Source organism: Saccopteryx leptura, chromosome 3 (genome assembly GCF_036850995.1).
Source record: "Saccopteryx leptura isolate mSacLep1 chromosome 3, mSacLep1_pri_phased_curated, whole genome shotgun sequence".
In the NCBI taxonomy this organism is placed as follows: Eukaryota; Metazoa; Chordata; class Mammalia; order Chiroptera; family Emballonuridae; genus Saccopteryx; species Saccopteryx leptura.
In genome coordinates, this window is record NC_089505.1 from 17,284,699 (window position 1) to 17,297,908 (window position 13,210).

General features: G+C 44.3%; 1 long non-coding RNA gene across 1 annotated transcript; it reads left to right on the plus strand.

Moving 5' to 3' along the window:
• Positions 1 to 1,365: 1,365 nt before the first annotated feature.
• LOC136397149 (uncharacterized) lies at positions 1,366 to 9,241 on the plus strand. The gene is made up of 3 exons (XR_010749846.1): positions 1,366 to 1,494; positions 7,353 to 8,206; positions 9,107 to 9,241. It is a non-coding gene; the product is annotated as an uncharacterized lncRNA (long non-coding RNA).
• The last annotated feature ends 3,969 nt before the right edge of the window (positions 9,242 to 13,210 follow it).

The window sequence follows — 13,210 nt, forward strand, 5'->3', positions numbered from 1 at the left end:
AAATTATGTATATTGGTAAGTTCTATTATCTAAATATTTCATTTCAAGGGGGTGAAAGGAATGTAATGAAGTGTTTGCATTTTTTTCACTGACCATTTATGTGTAAAAAACTGGGATATCACTGGCAGACACTGAGCTGACCAACATTTCCTTCTCACCCTCAGGGAGGTAGAAGTCTAAAACAGAAGTGAAGATAAGTTTCTAATTAAATGGAGCAGAAGTTCATAACCTGGAGTCCCAGAAATGCATTTCAATGGAGCCTATAATCTCCTGAAACTACAGGGAAATTTGCATGTGTGTGAATGGTATGTGCATGGTGTGTGTATGTGTATGTGTGTGTGTGTGTATGTGAGCACATGTGTATGTGTAGTGAGCTCCCACCACCCAGGTAGGGAATACAGAGATTAAATCACATTCTCAAAGGATTGGAGGATACTATAAAGGTTACAATTATCCACAGGGCAGGCCTGATAATTAGGTGGTACCTTTTTAAGTGGTCTTCCTAAGTTGCCTCTGCTCTAAATCTCTTACTCAAATAGCTTTTTCACTGAAATTCTACCAGTAGAGATTAATTTCTAATGAATGCATAGTTAGCATGGTCTCTCTGGCATCGTCTTTCTAGCAACCTTCAGAAAATGTATGCCAAGCTGGACCAGGAGATGGTGCAGTGGATAGAGCATTGACCTGGGATGCAGAGGACCCAGGTTCGAAACCCCAAGGTCGCTGACTTGAGCGCGGGCTCACCAGCTTGAGTGCAAGGTCACTGGCTTGAGCATGGGATCATAGACATGACCCCATGGTCGCTGGCTAGAGCCCAAAGGTTGAAGGCTTAAAGTCCAAGGTTACTGGCTTGACTTGAGCCCAAGGTTGCTGGTCTGAGCAAGGGGTCACTCACTCTGCTATAGCCCCCCCCTCCCCGTCAAGACACATATGAGTAAGCAATCAATGAACAGCTAAGATGTCACAATGAAGAATTGATGCTTCTCATCTCTCTCCCTTCCTGTCTGTCCCTCTCTCTGTCTCCCTCTCTGTGTCTACTGCAAAAAAATAAAAAAATAAAAATAAAACGTGTACTGAGTGTCTGCTGTGTGCCAGGCACTGAACTGAGGACCTGGGACCCAGCCGTGAACAGACCAGAGCTCTTAGTTCTGGAGGCCATGGAGGGACAGCGTCACTAGGACAGCAGAAGTCAGGATCTTCCAGGAGCACTGTAGGGGTCACCTGACACACCCCAGGGCAATGGAATTGTCCAAGCTGTCTTGTGCTGGAACCCGCTGAGCTGACGTGGCTGTGTATATCAGCCAACTGTCCCATGTCAAAAGAAAAAACTGGTCAATGAAAACACTGCCTTGGGCCTGGAGACATGGGAGGCCAGGTGACGGGCAACCTCCACCCGCACAGGACCTCAACTGACTCACATTTTTGTCTGGGTCAGCCTCTGGTTGAACAGGTCAGGCCTTGTAGGATGATACCGATAACACGACCTGCGTCTGGGTACGTATTTAAAATTCCAACTTAGATAGGCTTTCGCTTTTTGTTGCAAGAGTGTGTTTGGACATTAGACTGCAAACTGGCTGGGTTGGGAGAGTGAGGGGGAGGGTGGTTTATTACCGGGAAACTATGTGCTGACTATGACCATGTCGAAAAGCAGTGTGGTTTCTCCGGGATTCATTCTGGAACTCGTACATTTCAGTTTCTCCCTGGAACAAGGTCTTTGCTGAAAAAGAAAACATACCTTGGCCGTAAAAATGCAAAATCACTCTCTCCCTGAAGCTCCCAGCACTTCTCCACGCTGAGGGTTAACTTGTCCCAAGGCCCTCTTGTCTTTGGAAGCTTCAAAGTAGCAAAACACAGGGTTTCTTTTTTATGCCTTCCCCTCCTTTACTAAAAAGGAACAGGAATAATTGCCAATTCAGTAGGCTCCTTGCTCTTTTGTGCGTTTTAAAGGCATTTGCTGTTTGGGATTTGGAAGAAAATCATGAGAAATGAGAATTTCTTGCTGCCTTGGCTGGAAGCAGGCTCATTGTTTGCAGGGAGAGCTGGTTTCCATGGTTTTGGACTATGGACAGCTGTAGTTTTGTTGTTTTTTTTTTCTTTTGAGAGTAGTTTCTACTTACAATTGGATCTCATAAATAGCCAAGGTAGTCCGTCTTCCAGCAGAGAAAGGTCTTGAAGTTACTTGAAAACATTCTAGGATGTTAGCATTCACAACCTACCGTCCATGTTGTTTAGTTATTAAAAGTCATTCATTTCTCTCTGGATAGGCCTTGTTTGGCCCAAATTTCTGTACTACAGAGGGCAGCCAATCACGTTTCAGGCTCAGGGTCCTAGTCTGAAAAGTAAACACATTCCTTCCGTCTAAACTTCTGGAAGGAAGACAGGGGTAAGCTGAGAGAGAAGAGCAGGTTGAGAGCCGGCAGTACCCGAGGCCGGGGCAGCGGCCACTCCCATTACCGCCATCGCAGCTGTAAGGAGGCAGGGTGGCTTCTCCCTTCCTGTTTCTGGAGCGGGGCGATGTCACAGGACCCATATGGCCCGTTGTCAACCAACCATGTGGAAACTGCCTATTTTACCATCTGCCGTTAAAGCAGGACACAGGACGAACTTTTGCTTCTTTCTGTCATCACATGTAAAGAAGAACAAATGTACTAAAAGGAAAACCTTTTTTTTTGGTCTTATTGGGATGGTGGCTTGTAATGAAGGAGGATCAGGTAATGAATTTAGCTATTTCCCCGGTTAGTAGCTGTAGTAAAGCAATAGTGTATAGCGCCCCCTATAGGTCGAGTAGCAGGTTCAGTCACTGAACCCAGAACGTATGTCTCACCGCCATGTAAACAGTATGTGGTGTTCTTACAGCCCTTCAGCATAAACCTGTACTGGTCTATTTTCTCTGTCCTGAATGGATGTTCTGTCTAGGTCATTTTTCATTATGTTGGTGTTCTTGTTATTTGACCCTTATGTTGTTATTTGACTTTTCTTCTTTTATTTTTTTTTTGTATTTTTTTTTTTCTGAAGCTGGAAACGGGAGGCAGTCAGACAGACTCCTGCATGCGCCCGAACGGGATCCACCTGGCACGCCCACCAGGGGCCGATGCTCTGCCCACCAGGGGCCGATGCTCTGCCCCTCCGGGGCGTCGCTCTGTCGCGACCAGAGCCACTCTAGCGCCTGGGGCAGAGGCCAAGGAGCCATCCCCAGCGCCCAGGCCATCTTTTGCTCCAATGGAGCCCTGGTTGCAGGAGGGGAAGAGAGAGACAGAGAGGAAGGGAGGAGAAGCAGATGGGCACTTCTCCTGTGTGCCCTGGCCGGGAATCGAACCCGGGACTCCTGCACTCCAGGCCGACGCTCTACCACTGAGCCAACCAGCCAGGGAGACTTTTCTTCTGTTCAGACGTCACCCACCTAACTGTTGTTACTTGTTTGGAACCAGGGACTATCGGATCTTTTAGTCTTCCTATGCATTCTATTTCCTTACTAAGAATCAATTTCTGGGTCTCACACAGGTAACCAACTGGACTTATTTTTCAAATAATATTTCAGTCAAATAGAACTAGAGATAACCCTTTTCTAGGCGTCTACCACTTCTCTAACCATCATGGTTGCTGAAAGGTAAGGATTTCTTGAGGAACACTTAAAAATAAATGTACTGTCAAATGTAAAACATGCAGAATCAGACCCACTGGATAGATGAGCTCCAATTAGACTAATGGTGATGTAGGGTAGAGCTCGGGAAGTTAAAGGAAAAGATTATACTTGAATCTGTGATGTAAGCATTGCAACATTTTATTTTTTGAAGATACTACCCATTCCCTTAGCGAGAACAAGATTTCTCTCCTCTGAGGCCTGGATTTTCTAACTCTCAACTGAATAAACAGTTGGCTCAGGAGCCATAATTTCTTCCCCTTGGCAAATAATAATAATAATAATAATAAGCATTTTCTTTTAAGTAACAGAGCACCAGACATTTTAGGGCCTGGTAGATTGGATCAGAGAAGTCTGATCTGCACTTGGTAGAAGAAGAAACTCGGGAATGTGTCCTCTAGGGTGAGTGGCACAGTGACCACAGGCCCAAGTCCCACCTCGCTTCCCTCAACCTTGTAGTTTGGTTGACGGGTGGCAACCAACATCAGGAACATTGCCCTGAATTCGGTTCAGTTTTACGAACTGGTATTCAGTCCTGTTCTCAAGTATGCTTTCAGGTCGTCGATACTGTTTACCAAAAAACCACTGCAAATTCTGTGATAACACTTGAAAATGAGTGTGTTTCAATGTTGGACACAAGGAAACGATCACTTATCACAAATCTAAATGACATTTATGTCCCATGACATAAATGTTTCTCCTTCTGTGGTCTACTGGTTGATATATGTCAGAGAAGGGTGCTGATGGCAGAAGGACATAGGAGAGGGGAGGGGAGAGGAGGAGAAGAGGGAAGAGGTGAGAACAGAAAAGGAAAGGAGAGAAAAAGTCAGTGGACATGTCCGCGTATGGAATTGGTTGATAGCAGCTTCCACAATGTGCTCTGAGATGAAAATTGATTTTAGTCAACTCCTTTTTTCTAATATTGGTGTCTTCTGTACTTAAGGATGTTAAGTGAGAAGAAATAATGGTATATGGGATTTAGAATCAGAAGACCTGGATTTGAATCCTCACTCTGCTTCTCTCTAAGTAATGTGAACTCAGGTAATTTGCTTCACCTCCTGAGCCTCCATGTGCACATGTGTAAGATAAATCACGTCTTCCCTTTGGAGTCACTGTGAGGGCTCAGTGAGATGGTGCATATTAAACACATTGGAAAATGCTAGTGATGATCATGTCTAGACTCAAAACAGTTTTGTTGCTTTTTAAAAACTTACCAGCCTCTAACACAAATAACTTCCATAGAATAGAAACTTTTCAGTGCATGATTAACTATACAGAGAGTATATTGTTTAATGCCTTATATTTCTGTAGAAAAGGAAAAAAAATTAACATTCATTTACTACAAATTTGTTAAATGTCTCCCAATGTTAAACATTGAGTGCCCGCTCGTAAGGGAAATGAGTTCATAGGACAGTTAGGGAAGTCAGACATGAACACAAATAATGAGACCAGTAGAGCTGAGTAGATAGCTATTGAAATGAATTCACAGTTAGCTAGAATGCTTTCTCAATCATTTGGGATCAGTGGGAGTTAGTTATTTGTAATCCCTGAGCTCTTCATGCTGAAGATGGGCAAAGACACCTGGATAATTGAGAGTCTTAGTTACATAGCACATAGCTGAATACATACTGGTCAGAATTCCTAACAATCTTTTTTGAACTTTCATTTGGACGTGCTTAGTTCCTCATAGCTCACTGCTCAGTGCTTCCTTATAGCTCAAGCTCTGTCATGGATGCTCTTTCTCCTACTTTCCATGCCCCCCTTTGGTTGAGTGCTGCTGAGGGTTGACTTAGCTGTAGAGGGAAGAATAGGAGAGGCATTGCCCTGGAGGGTCCTTAAGCCTGATCATTATCTTGTGCTTAGTTGAGACTTGAATGGATAATGGAAGTGTCTCTTTCCTGAGGGTGTAGGTAGACATGAAGCTGTGCAGGGAAATGGGACTAACACACAACTGCCTTAAGCATGGAGGGGAAACCATGCAGTCCTACCCCAGCATGCTTTAAGCCCCCTCAACACTGGAAACCAGTGTCTCTACTCTTGGCACCAGCCAGTCTGATCTTGATGCTTTATATATACACATCAATAAACAGTTGGCATCCACCATTATTAACTACACTAAGCCCACCTAGGAACAATAGGAAACTTTTATCTCACAAAGAATTTCCAAACATACGGTCACTGACACTCGCTCCAAGATGATTCATTCAATTTCAGAACAAATTCTTCTTTTCTATGTTGACTTAAAAATCCAAATAAATTCCACTGTCATCTCAAGCTAAATCACAGTAGGCTTCCTGTGCAGTATCCTCCTTATATGGTAACAGTGATTGATAATTTGTGGATTTTTTGATTCCCTAAACTACAATTCTTCCTTAACAAATGGGGACAGAGGCAACCTGGTATTTGTAGAGTTAATGTTCAATTTTTAAAAAAATTATTTTAGCAACCAGCATTAATAGATGAAGCTCAACACAGCACTTAGATTCTTTACTTAGAGTCTTGCTTGAGAATGTCTACTTAATATGTTATTTAAAAATTATAAAAATTATGTATCTTTGCATACATACATGTATATTTCAATGTATAAATAATGTATATGTGTGTGTATATATGTAGCTATATGAAGCACTCAGCCATTGAGTAACTGATTTGACTGTTACTCAAAGAAGAGAGATATGTAACTTCAGGTCATTCTTCAGGATGAGAATTATGCTTCCTAAGTTTGGGGTGATGTTAAGGTTTGTTTCAGATTACTTGAGTCAGGGACACCAGTTTGCACACCAGCCCCCTGGCAGTTACATTATTGGGATGTTGACATCTTTCCAGGAATTGCTTAAAATGTGTACAAGAGGCAGAGTGAGCTCACCTTAAAAGAATTAGATAAAAGAAATGGTGGTTTTTCAACATAAGTACATTGCTGCTTAACTATTAAGGATATGTAGATTTCCAGTTGCAAAACTAGACAGTAAAACTGTACTTGCTGAAGTTGGAATATACAAGTATTTACTTGCCATGTGACCAGTGTAATTGCTTGGGCTTGTTCTGTGGTATGACTCAGAACAGTTTTTTTAGCCCCTGCAGAAGCTCTGTTATTAAATTATTGATTTTCTGCTTCACAGAAAATCACTTCTACATCCCCGACCCTTCCCTGCAGACATAAATCTGGGATGAAGCAGCTGATCTTTTTAACAAACAAGATCAACTGAAATTCTAGATGATTTGTAGTGACTCCCAATTAGTTAACCTTTTCTTTCGCAGAATAGATTAGGTTATCACTTCAGTAGCTAAAAATACAGTATTTATCTTCAGTTTAACAAAGATTCTAATAATACCACTTATTGACAATCAGATGGGGTTTCCTAGATCTTACCAAACTATAATACTGTTGAAAGACAACTTTCAACTCATTCATGGGTGTTTCACACTTTAAGTTCTTGAAAAGCTCTACATGCCCTTTCTTTTCCTTCCTTCCTTCCTTCCTTCCTTCCTTCCTTCCTTCCTTCCTTCCTTCCTTCCTTCCTTCCTTCCTTCCTCCCTCCCTCCCTCCCTCCCTTCCTTCCTTCCTTCATGTCATGTGACTTTACTGCTAGAGGTTTTATGATAAATATCACTCATAGGTTCTACTGCTTCCAAAATGCTGTAAGTTGAAGATTATTCTTTTCAAAATTAGTGAATTTACCATTCTTTCCTTCGTACTTCCCCTGGGCTCCAGCCTACTTTCTTTGAAGGGAAGTTGTCAAGGTTTCACTTGGCTTTTCTTCACACCTCCCACTCTCCTTCATCCAGACCACAAGGACTCCAAGGTTATGACTACTGAGAGGACCTTTTGCTGGCAGTGACACAGACATGTGGGTGGGGGAAACTCTGATTCAAAGAAATCATCAGACTTTGTTGTTGGTGCTGAATTTACCAAGAAGGGTGGGCCAGAGAAGAAGAACAGACACACCCGAGAAGAGAGAAATGAGAAAACCCAGGGTGGCATCAAGATGAAGGGAAAGGACTTCAGCCTCACCACCCTTGACGGGCATGCTGGGGCTGGAAGAGACCAGGCACCTTTACCAGCCCACCTGACCAGGGGCTGCACACAAGACCCAGCCACAATTTCACGCTAGACCTTGGGACCTGTCCTGCATCTTCGCTTGACTGTTCACATCTAGCTCCCTTCTGTGGGCAAACAGAACTTAAGTCCACTAAATAAAAGCACGCTGTGTTTTCTCTCCAAGCTTTGGAATGTTACTAAAACCGGAAAAGAAAATCCCATAAATCTCTGCTCATCCAGATCTTTCTTTGTTCTGAAAAGAAGCCCAGCGTGAGTTCCCCGTCGTTGGCATGGCCACCTCCAACTGCTCCCGCCCACACTGACTCGCCCTTTGAGCCCCGATAGATTTGAGGTCTGAACCAGTAAACCGGCCAACCTCCCCTACAGAGGGGGTGTGGACCAGGAAATCCCGGGACACTGGGGGTCAGGATTCCTGCCGCGCTGGGTCCTGGGTCAGCTCTGCTCCTTCACACCTCAGTCAAGTTGTGCTGCTTCCATGTTCTCATCTGCATCATTAAAAACACAAGGTAAATAGTTTTAGGTTGACTGGTTGATAAGACCTCAAGTTCATGCATTGGTTTTTCATTGTTCCTGGGTTCAGGTCACAAGAGCAGAAATTGTGTTTCATATTCTGTTTCCTCTTCCTCTTCCTATGGGATCAGAGAGCTGGGCAGTCAGTGCTTCCTCTCCTCATTTATTTAAGGAGCACTATGGGAGCTTTGCTGTAAACCAGGCACTGTGCTGGATGCTGTATAACTCCTCATTGAGGCAGATGCGCTGCTCATCCCTAGAGCGATCCACGACTCTTGTATTTCAGTCGGCATCAATCTATTCCCAAAGCTTGTTCAAAAACAGATCGCGCCCTGGCCGGTTGGCTCAGCGGTAGAGTGTCGGCCTGGCGTGTGGGGGACCTGGGTTCGATTCCCGGCCAGGGCACACAGGAGAAGCGCCCACTTGCTTCTCCACCCCCACCCCCTCCTTCCTCTCTGTCTCTCTCTTCCCCTCCCGCAGCCAAGGCTCCATTGGAGCAAAGATGGCCCGGGCGCTGGGGATGGCTCCTTGGCCTCTGCCCCAGGCGCTAGAGTGGCTCTGGTCACAGCAGAGCGACGCCCCGGAGGGGCAGAGCATCGCCCCCTGGTGGGCGTGCCGGGTGGATCCCGGTCGGGCACATGCGGGAGTCTGTCTGACTGTCTCTCCCTGTTTCCAGCTTCAGAAAACAAACAAACAAAAAACAACAACAACAACAACAACAACAGATCGCTGGACTGCCCATTCCGAGGTTCTCATTTCATAGGTCTGCATTCCCCCCCCCCATTGTATTTGTGTTTCTAATAGGTTGCCCCATGATGCTGCTGTCAGTGGGGGCAACCGCATTTGGAGAACTGGTTTATTCTCACTGCACTTAGTGACGGTGCTATTTTCTCCAGGTGTGATTGTCTCAACAGCTGGCATCTGAACTCCCCTGAAAGAAGGATCAGCCTTTGTTTGAAAATATGTCTTGAGGAACCTGCTTGGATCGGGTGAGACCCTTTGGATGTCAGCCAGCACCGAGATATCAGGAAGGGGAAGTCACTCCTCAGGAGACAATGCGAGGAATTTGTGGGGCTTGCTCCCAAAGGGAAGCGGGGTGATGAATGGAGGGGGGGGGGAGGCAGGCCGGGGGAGAGGGAGCAGGTGAGCCGCAGAGACAGACATTCTTTTCAAAGCTCTGGTGTTGCGTGCTGTAAAACCTGCCTTTGTTCTCTCTCTGGTCCCCGGCTGCCCTTCCCAGACATGAAGAAGCAGGAACACAGGGGAGAAGGGGTCACGGGAAGATAAAGCTATCTGGAAAGCAGGAGAAATCATGGCTGCAGAACTGAAGTTCAGGGCAAGGTTGGAGCCATGTTGCCTGGGGTTTTCAGGGGTGAGAGACCCCAGAAGGCATCTGGTTAGCCCAGGGCTGAAAGCCAAGTTTTCCATGCGGTCTTGAATACCTAGACAAGCATTTATTTTATTACATGTGTTTGGCCTTTAAAGAAAGAAGGAAGCTGGAATTCCATTAATGTTACTGTAATCGCAATGATACCATATTGTACTCCGCTAAGAACTTTTTTAAATGTAGTGTTTGTTCTTTGATCTTTAGCACATTCTTGCCAGAGAGAAAGGGCTGGTATATTTTTATCTTCCTATTGGGAAACTGAGGCACAAAGAGATTATGAACAAAGAAGCTGCCGTTCAGCTCTGACAGCTGGTCGGGCAGCTCTCTTTTCCCCAGGTCACCCTGGGAAGGGCCTTGGGTCTGGCACTCTGTTTCCCTCTTCAGTGAAGTAGCGACGGAGTTCAATTCTAGTTCTGAGCAAACCAACCTTTAGCACAGCATTTCAGAATATCCCCACGAGGGGCTTAAATCATTTCGTCCTTAACATGTGACTCTCAGATCCAGAGCCTTGGTTTTTTTTCTTTAAAATCTGCATCTTTAAAATCTGCATGTCCCTCATAAATCTGTAGGAGGGATCTAGGGAGGAGGGTGATCACACTTAACTCTCTACATTTTACAGCCACATGTTACACTCCGATATAAATCTTGGAGCTAAAACGGTTTATAGAATGTAAGACGCAGTCATGGCCAAATCCTCTATTTTTTGGCAACACTTACTCCATCCATCTTTATGGTCGACAAACAAATCAATTTCATTCTAAATCAAAATGATGGGTTTCCTAGCAACTGTAGCGGGCTTCCAGCACTGGCCCAGGAAATTCCTGGGTGGGCAGGACTGAGAGGCCTCCCCCCATTTAAGCCATGTCTTCAGAAATCACCTTTAGTCAAGTGAGATCTGGTTTATTTTTATTTGTTTTTTATTTTTTAATTTAAAAAAATTTTTACTTACTGATTTTAGAGAAAGAAGAAGGGAGGGAGAGAGAAAGAGACAGACATAAACATCGATCTGTTCCTGTAGTGTCCTGAATAGGGATTGAACCCACAACCTTTGTACATAAGGATGTCACTCAAACCAATCAACCTCTCCAGCCAGGACTGTTTTAATTTTTTCATTTATTGATTTAAGAGAAAGAGGTAGAGATAGAGATAGAGATAGATAGATAGATAGATAGATAGATAGATAGATAGATAGAAGAGAGACACTGAGTTGTTCCACTTATTTATAGAGTCATTGGTTGATTTTTGTATGTGCCTTGACCAGGGATGAAACCCACAACCTTGGTGTATCAGGACGACATTCTAACAGCCTAAGCTACCTGGCCAGGGCTAAAATATGGTTTAATGGAGACTCTCTAACAGGGAAGAAGACAAGATTCCATAAAACCTCGGCTGAGGGGGGTTTGTGGTCCGAAAGAGGGGCAGCTTCATGTTGGGGTGGGACCTCTCCTCCCTACCCTGACCCCACCACCCACACTTACACAGACTCACACCCTGTCTTGGAGCCAGAGGAGAGCCAACAGGAGATGCCCAAGGTGACAGCAGCTACCATTTATCAAGCACTGAAGCGCCGGTCCATGTTTTTCTCACCACTGTCTGTAAGTGAGCATCTCTGCCTCACCGAAGAGAGCGCCAAGTCCCGGAGACTTGAAGCAACAACCTGCCCTTGTCAGTAAGCAGGTGGTAGAGTTGGTATTTGAACCTCTGCTATGGCAAAACCCATGTTCTACACTACTCCACCCACTGGTTCCAAAGCCTGCCTGTGGGAAAATAAAAATAAGTGGCTTTTTTGAGAAACAGAAACTTGTGTCTTTTCAATTTAGAGATCTGTTCTCAGTTTTTTGATATTGAACTGACCATTCTTATTGCAAAATCCATGGTGATGGTTCCTCACCACCGCTCCTCATTTTATTCTCCGGCTTCCCCTTCTTCTTGTTTTTACTCGACTAAGGGGGAAAAAAGCAAATCCCGACAATTCCATTTTGGTTCCATGTTTTTATTAAAATATTTTTCTTGGTCCATAAATTCCAAAAGCCTGGGCTCTCTGCTTTATATGAAGTAACATCCTAGTTTAGGAATAGCACAGTCTGGAATCTGGGGCCACAGCCACAGTCTAAGGTAATGTGTTGAAAGTTTGATTTAGGGTCCACTGACGCTGCATATTTGGTTCAAGTTTGATGATAAACTTTAAACAGGACTCGAAGGGACAGCTCTGTAAAAGGTCACCTCTCCTGTAAGCTGAAGCTTCTTATTTCTTTAACATTTCCGTTGTTCTTCTTGGATTCTTAGTCTAGCTGGTTTTTCTGAATCAATAGAATGTGCAAATCAATTAATATTCTTCTGAAACCATTTTTTATTCTGTTTTATGCACAGTCATTTTCTTTGTATGGTGAAGCCTAAATATATACTTTTTAAAAATGTATTTCAAGCATTCTAAGGATGTTTACAAACAACAACATTGTATTGAGCCATATCCAATGCGGCAGCCCTCCCACCCTGGAATGCAGCGCTGACAATCGGGGACAGGCTGAGACGCCAGCCGCTTGCTCCCCTTCCTCTTGCTGACTTCACATTCCATCGTGTTAATCAGCCGTGGGACTGAGCTGCCGGTGACTCCTTTCTTCTTTTTTTGAACTCCGTCACCCGTGGACTTGGGGCAGCTGAGAACCGTCCACCCCCTGAGCCTCGGAGACACGTCTTCGAACACAGCTCTGTCTGCACCATCCCAGCTTTGGGACTCTGGGGTGTCTCTGAGCTCCAAGTCCTTTAATTTCCTTTATGGCTGGAGTAAATCATTCCACACACTGTGGAGCAGAGGAAAGGCCTGATTTATTAGACCTACCTGCTTGGTTCTTTCAGAGTAAGCTTCCCATATTGAATAACTTTCCTCTTCAATTTTTTCCTCTTATATTTTTAAATATTTACGTAAAATACCCATGGAGCATCCCTTAAGATAACAAAGTAAAAAGAAGAAACAGAGTGAGTTTCACCTTGAGAAGCTTAAAAGAATTTTATCATTGAGAAACGGACCTTTACATTTTTCTGAGGGAAATGACTGTGTGTGATGAATACCTAAAAAATACGATGAATCGGAGAATGGATTTGAATGAAAGGTGGCATCTAGGACACACAGCAGGTGGAGAGACGTTGGTGTCACCTGAAAATGTGCCATGCAAATGGCAGCTTGGGTTTGCTCATGCTCCTGGGCTCCCTGGGCTAACACACACGGCGGAGCCCAGTGAGTTCACGTTGCCCCCATAGCGCCTGTGCAAGTGAAAGGTTGTCTCTTTCACCACCGCTGAGTTGGAGAACAAAGGCCAAGATAAAAATGTGTGCTGAGGAACAGAGAACGGGACTTCTATGGGTAGAACCAGGCTGCACCAAGTGAAAAGGCAAGTTTGCCACTTTCAAGTCAATTTAGCTCGAGCATGATCCAAGTGGATTCTGAAGGGAAAATCCACTCAAGTTGTATATTATCCACCATAAAGGGGAGACTTGAATGGTAATTGGCTGTTTCATGTAACTGATGTAGGCAAACTTAATAATTTGCCTGGAAATTCACTTTTGGTTTTAAATTATTCAAATGTTCTTGCCCTGAATGATCTTGCTCTGACTA